The sequence below is a fragment of the Pteropus vampyrus genome, unplaced genomic scaffold (assembly GCF_000151845.1).
Source record: "Pteropus vampyrus isolate Shadow unplaced genomic scaffold, Pvam_2.0 Scaffold181, whole genome shotgun sequence".
Lineage (NCBI taxonomy): Eukaryota > Metazoa > Chordata > Mammalia > Chiroptera > Pteropodidae > Pteropus > Pteropus vampyrus.
In genome coordinates, this window is record NW_011888962.1 from 1,815,033 (window position 1) to 1,822,684 (window position 7,652).

The following is a 7,652-nucleotide window of genomic DNA, read 5'->3' on the forward strand; positions in this document are numbered from 1 at the left end:
AAATGTCAAATTAGACAAATTAGGTTCAATGTTTTCTATACTGAGGAAATATTCTCACACTTTGGTTGGTTAATACATAGATGCCTCATATATTCAATTTCTAGCAATTTCCTATTTAATAGAATGCAGGGATCCCCAAATTAGCTACCTTTTCTCTCCCCATTTTTTTCTACTTAGAATTAAACTGCAATTAGCTCTTTTTATTGTTGACTTTCACTAGTATTTTCTCTTAACCCCTAAAGTTAGGTAGAATTATTTCCCACTTATAAATGGTCAGCTAATTAATCATAATTGATGTTCCTTATCATTACAAATACACCAATGATGGGGGCAAGAAAAATGGTTTGGACAATAGATAGCAATTAATCCTTTTAAAGAGGTAGCATGAATACTAGAAACAAAACTAATTTTAGATTCATTCAACACTGATCTGAAGTCCTGGGCTTCCTGTTTACTATCCTATGGCCCTTGTGGAAAGCAAAAATATCAACAAAATTTTGAAAACAAATTTAAAAACCTCTCTTTCCTAATTTTTCTCATCTCTAAATTACAGCCATCATACCCAGTGTTATGCTTATAAATATTTTACAACCAGTTCTTTCAGGGAAAAAAGGACCACTGATTTACAGAATTTAGTAATTTCCATGGTGTGAATACTCCCACTATGGCTAATTTCAAGATTTCAACATGCTTTCATAGGCACATGGAACTGGACAGAGTTGTTAATAATTGTCATTCACAAACCAGGGCATACCAGCTCTAGTGCACTACTATTTCTTAAGTTTATTATAAGGCTTAAACGAGTTGTCCTGGGCAAAATACTGGGTGCATAACAATCTCCAAATCTTGATTCTTTCTTCTCTCAATGAAGTGGCTTCCCCCTTTTTTTTTTAATTTAAAAAATAATTTTAACAGTACAGAAGTCTAGACAAGTAGAGTCAACATTTAAAGAAAACCCTGTAGGAACCCTTGTGGCACTACTAACTGACCATGACTCAGATACTTTATGTTATAAATAAGGGCATAATCAAAAGAATTGATTATTCCTTTCTGAGACAGAGGAATCAGAATGTAGAGGCATGAAGCAAGTATTCTAGTACAGATTCATATTCCATCTAAATCATGGATGGCTAAACTAGAATGGGTTAGGCAGGTGTTGACAGTACTTATTGGTATTATAACCCACTGTAAATTTTTATAGTTCATTGGTTATAAGTATATAGAGTAACCTGTATAATGATTCAGTTGTAGATAAGTTGTAGATATGAGCTCTGTCATTTTCCACAAGTCCAATTGTCTTCTTTGAAAATTCACTGGTTAATTCTTAGGAATTATGAAATGATTGAGTGAAGAGAACCTGACTTATTCTTGTATTCTTGCCTGTGCTGTGGGCAGAATCAACTACCTTTAGTGCTTAGCAGAGTGCCTGGCACATGTTTGGTGCTCAAGTGAACAGATTCTATTCAATCTCCCCAAGTTTTCTTCTAGGTTAGAGAAAAAATTTTCTGCTGATTCTAGGCTAAGAAGGTCTATCACCTGCACATGAATACTTGGACAGGTGCAATGGCCTGAGGATAGATGTAGAATGAGAGTCTAGGAGAGGGTTGCAAAGCTCCAGGTGGTGAAAGATTATTGTTTAGAAGCATGACTGGGATTCAGAAAAATATTGGATTATAGGGACAATATCTGGTAGATGAAAAACAACAGGCTTCCATTAAACTGAAGTTTAGTTCAGGCAAGTTCTGAGGGCTAAGTCTGAAGATGCCTGCAATTTGGGGCAGTAGGAAAAATAAGGGTTAATTTAGAGTTAGTGGGAAGGTCTGGTGCCGAGACAGACAGGAGATAGCTTAGAGACTGTGGAAGTTAACAGGGTAGCTCTTGGAGTGAATGAACATTCAGTAAGATTGAGAAAACCAGGAAAGACAGTGAGTGAAGGGTCCTCTGATGGGAAGCGTTGGTAGATGGCTGGGGGAGAGAGGATGGCAAGGAGTAAGGAGGGCCTGAAGTTAATAAGCAATGCCTTAGAGTCCAGTCACATTACATTAGTGATGAGATAGAGGCAGCGTGCTGTGGGCCGGACAGGAAATAACATTAACAGAAAGTCTGTAGTAGGCACATGTTATGCAATTTATATATTTACTTTATTATTCCTTACAACAGCTAGAGAGGAAAGTATACTATTTCTATAACAGATGAGGCATTTTAAGGGTATCAAGTCCCTAATACGTGCAATGTAGAAAGAATAACCCAAAAGACATAGATAAATTATAGCTGTTTATGTCATATTTGTCAGGGTTGAGATCAGGGTTCTGCCAGGAACCAGAGGTCACTCTCAAATGGAGACACTGGAGAAAACTGAACAAATGGAGCTATTTATAGAGATGTGGAAAGACTCTGAAGAAACTAATGGAAGATAGTCTGGTACCTTGGAGCTAACGACAGAAAGAAGCACTTATATCCAGAGCCTAAATAGACAAAAGAAGGGTGTGGTTTCTGGATTCTAAAGATTTCCTTATGTGGAAAGGGCTGCCTAACAGGTGTTAGGGCCTTTGGGAGCTTGAGGCAGCAAATCTACAATGAATGGACTGAAAGGGAAACTGAGGATTAAAGCCCTTGTCTTTTAATTTTTCCCCTCCCTTGATCCCTTATTATTGCCACCCTCCCCCTATCCCCATGCCTGAACTCACCCAGAAGCTGGAGGGCAAGGGAGTCTGCAGGAATCCAGCCATCTTTCCTCCTGGGGCAGGCGGTCTGGAGGAGAAAACCAGAGATAATGCAGCCCGGTGAGTAGATCTCCTTAGACAGTGTATGTCAATAGTTCAGAAACATTCCTGGGCAAAAGAACATTTTTTTTTTAATACTTATACCTGGGCTTGTTTCCCACCCTTTACAGAGATTCTGAACCATTAGATCTGAAATAAGACTCATGAATCTACTTTTTTAACAGTAAAAGACATTTAGCAGCTATTCATTGGATCACACTAGAAGAAATACCTCCTAAGGTAAAGAGGGTCTTCTATTCATTGACTACCTTTGGGAGCCAACTTTCATGTTAAGGTGTTCTTTTCCAGGAATTAAGGGAAGAGTGCGTAGCATCCTGTAACATCATGCTGTTTTATCTGTCTACGTACCTATGAGGCTTTGAGGATAGTCACAATTGAGTCTGAATTCCTACTCTGTCACTTAAAATATGTGACCTTATCTTCTCTAAGCCTCACTTTTCTTATCTCAAAAATAGAATGATAGGACCTAATTTATAGGGCTGCAGTGAGAAGTATATGTGATTAAATATTATTTAAAAATTAAAAATAACTAGCGCAATCTTTGGCACAAAGTAAATATACAACGAATGGTATCTGTGTTATTATTATTATAAGCTGCCATCACTTTGTGGTGCTTTGTCATAATTCATGCTCTACATTGGTGTTAGGTGTGGTATACAGAGTCAAAAGCTGCATTATAGGGGGACCCGCAGAGACTCCGACAGGCGTTTATAGTTTCAATTGGAGAGAAAAAAATAGCGTAGGTAATAGAGGCTCCGTTCATCCCTCTGGCGACCAAATCAAAGTTGTGATGGAAACAAGGAACAACAGCAAGGAAAAATCACCTAGGATCTAGATGAACAAGCCATTCAACTACGGAGAAATCCAAGAAAGTACCCTGCAACAGCAGAATGTAGGACGGGGTGAGGATGCGGGGCTGCCCAGTCCTGAGCAGCTGAGTGAGATGGAGGCTGCTGCAGAGACAGACACCTCCTAAAGGGGCCGCGTCTGCGAGTAGATTTTTGTGGTGACAGACCTGCTTGCTCTGAGCACCAGTGCCAATTCGGCTGCACGCAGGGGCACCAGGGACTTACAGGGAGACATTGTCGGAGTGAGGGCTAAGGTGAGACTCGCTCGGTACGGAAGTGCCAGCGGTACCCATTGTTTCTGGTTGAGCCCTCCCCACTACCAGTGCGCCAGACACTGTGCCACCATAGCACTGATATCATCAAACTGGATAATAAAGGTTGCTCCTACCAGAGGATTCCTTGACACCCCACCTCAGCCCCCCTACCCAAGCCACATCCAAGTGAATCCTCGGCGAGTCTGGTGCTCCTTGCTGAGACTCACACTGGTGGAGGCAGCTGGCCTCAGTTTCTGGTGTGGCCTTTTGAGGCAACTATAAGCACAGCATCTGTGGATTACTTGCTGAACCTACCCCTCCAGGTCCACCTGGAGGGGTAGGTTCAGAAGAGGTGGACCTGGAGGGGTAGAGGCTTGGGCTAAATTTGGCCTGCAGGTGAACTCCTTTCGGGACTGTGCCACTGGACACCTACGTCACAAATCCACACTAATAAGACTGGGAGACTTAGGAGCTTTGCTTAGTACATAGAAACAGACATAGAAAGACAGCCAAAATGGGAAGACAAGCAAAAACCATATGACAGAACAGAACAGAGATCCAGATATAATGGAGTTGAGTAATCTAACAGATGCAGAGTTCAAAACACTAGTTATAAAGATGCTCAATGAACTTTTGGGAAGTGTAGAGAACTCCAACAAAGAGATGGAAATGGAAATGGAAATTATAAAAGGGAACCAGACTGAAATGGAGAATACATTATCTGAGATGAGGAATATATTAAATGGAATAAACAAAGGAATAAACAGAGTGAATAAAGAAGAGGATCACATGCAGTATCTAGAGGACAGGAAAGCCAATCAGGACACTCAATAAGGATGGCAAGAAAAAAGATGCCAAGACTATAAAAATAATTTAAGGAGGATATGGGACACCATTAAGGCTCCAAATATTCGTCTGATCAGAGTAACTGAAGAAAATCAAGATGCTGAAGAGCTGTTTGAAGAAATAATGATGGGAAACTTCCCTAACCTGGTGAAGGAAATGGACATAAAACCCAGGAAGCTCAGAAGATTCCAAAAATCAGGGATCCAAAGAGGCCCACACCAAGACACATCATAATTAAAATGCCAAAGGTTAAATACAAAGAAAGAATATTAAAAGCAACAAGAGAAAAACAAATAATTACATATAAGGGAACACCTATACGACTGGCAGGTGATTTCTCAAAAGAAACTATGGAGGACAGAAGGGCCTGGCAAAAAATATTTGGCAGGGTGAAGACCCAGGATAAACAACCAAGAATAATTTATCCAGCAAAGCTATCATTTAGAGTTGAAGGACAGATAAAGAGCTTCCCAGACAAAAATAAACTAAAGGAATTTATCACCACCAAGCCAGAATTATAGGAAATGTTGGAGGGACTTCTTTAAGAAGAAAAAAACATGTATCAAAAACAGGAATAAAGAATGGCAACAACTACATTCCTATTAATAAGTACCTTGAATGGAAAAGAATTAAGTGCTCCAACCAAAAGATCGAGTGGCTGAAAGGATAAGGAAACAAGACCCCTACATGTGAAAAGGAAGGGAATGGAAAAAGATGTTGCTTTGATGAACCTAGAAGATATTTTAGTCAGACAGGGAAAGATAAACACTATATGATTTCACTTATATGTGAAATTTAAGGAATAAAAAGAACAAACTAATCTAAAACAGACTCACAAATATAGTGGACAATTTGGTGACAGACAGAGGGGAGGGGGGTTGGGGAGGCTGGGAGAATGAGGTGAAGGGTTAAAGAAGTACAAATTAGTAGCTGATGATGGTCACGGGGATGGGGAGCACGGCATAGGGAATGCAATTAACATTAATACATTGGCTAAGTGGAGGGTCAGGGGAGGGAGGGAGCAATTGGGGGAATAATTTTACTAACTATATAGATGTCTAACCAATGTACTGTATACATTAATTTTTTTTAAAAAGCTACAGTATAAAACAGACTAGCTCAGTAAAGAAAACTTCATGAACTTTGCTCATGTTTAATAATGCAAATAATAATTTGTCTTTGCATTCTGCAGCTTTATATGTAAACATAGAAGGTAAATAAGAGGGAGAAGACCTAATTTACTTTTTTTTGCTCATTATCTATTCAAAGTCATTGAAAAAATACTTCCAGCAGGCTGCTAGTAAGTTGGGGAAGGATGAAAAGCCCTTTCAGAAAAAAAGACTAAATATGTTCTTGAAATACTTTTTTTAATTAAAGTTGACTTGCTTAACTTAAAGGAATGCTCAAAACTTGTGCCCTGCAGAGGTGATATGTAGAAAAGAATAAAAAACGTTTCCCCTTTCATTAATAAACAATGACTCCCATTGTCTTGTTTAAGTTCAGGTGGCCCAAACAGTAGGAGTCTTTAAATCTCTTCCAAGCTCCTCCCCAAAACTCTACCACCACCCCAAGCTTAGTCTCAGGAACTCCTAGAACATCCCTTCAAAGGAGCTATTGGGGTCCTTCCAGCTGGGGAGCTGCAGGACACAAAGAAGATAAAGTCCATGCTTCTAGGAAGCATCCCCATCCTCTAAGCAGCAGCCCATCTGTCACAGTGACAAGATAGAGCAGAGTACAGAACGAAGGGCTCCTTTTTGAACAGGAGAGGGTTTTTTCTCCCTTTAGAGTAGACGGTATGTCTGAGCAGCTTGGGATGGGCGATGGACAAGGCAGGAAGGTGGGAATCTTTGGGATTCATCCCTCATACAAAGAAAGTTAAAACACACATTTGTCAAAGATTTATCACATTTTCAGAAATAAAAGGGAAAAAAGGGGTTTCCAGAAGCTATTGTGAGTAAATTTAAGAGGAAAAGAAAAATAAGATTGTAAAGTGAATTCTTTTGCTTTTCTGCCATGATTTAAAGCAATGCTTCTCAACTAGGGGTGATTTTGTCTCTGAGGGGATATTTGTCAATGTTTGGAGACATTTTTTGGTTGTCCCAACTTCGAATAAGGAAAGTACTATGGCATCTATTCAGTAGAGGTCATGGATGCTGCTGTATATTCAGGCCATGGGTATATGCATAGGCAAGCTTAGCAATAAAACGAGAAGTGAAAACATTCACTCAGCAGGTTATGGTGGGTAATCACACCCCAGGCATGTAATTTCCTTCTTTGCCTTAAGCAAGCCATGTCCATTGTCTCTGATCACCTAGGTTAACCACCTTTGAAATGCCCATACTTTCAGATCCCTCCTTCTAAAACCTGTAGGAAGTAATCTGATTCCTTCATATAATCTTCCTTATGCTCCCTCCTTAATCTCAAAAGAATAAAAGAAACTGCAAACTGTTACTCTCCAAAGTATTTGTCTACTCTGTTGAGTCTTGCCTCCAGATCTTGCCTCTGTCTGACTCAAATAAACATATAAAAATTCTACATGGTCTATGGCCATGCCATGCTGAACAAGCCCGATCTCATCTGATCTCGGAAGCTAAGCAGGGTTGGGCCTGGTTAGTACTTGGATGGGAGACCACCTAGGAAGCCCAGGTGCTGTAGGTGTAAAAAATAAAAAATAAGGGATTGTAAACTGACAAGGTCTTTTCAATCTCTGAGGTCAACCAAGGGTTACCTCGCTTAAAAAAAAAAAAAAATTCTCTACATGTTTGGACATTTCTTATATTACATGGCATAATGTAGCAGGATTCTGAAGAAGCCCACCCAGGATTACCCCATGGACCAGAATTTGGTGCTAGGTACCAACAAGGGCCCAATACACTTCACTGACTCTTTGCTTTGCATCGGGTGAACTTGGTGAGTCCCTT

General features: G+C 39.9%; 1 non-coding gene across 1 annotated transcript; it reads left to right on the forward strand.

The window, feature by feature from the left end:
• Window positions 1-7,270: 7,270 nt before the first annotated feature.
• Window positions 7,271-7,389, forward strand: LOC111746277. Its single transcript, XR_002783036.1, has one exon. It is a non-coding gene; the product is annotated as a 5S ribosomal RNA (ribosomal RNA).
• Window positions 7,390-7,652: the final 263 nt, after the last annotated feature.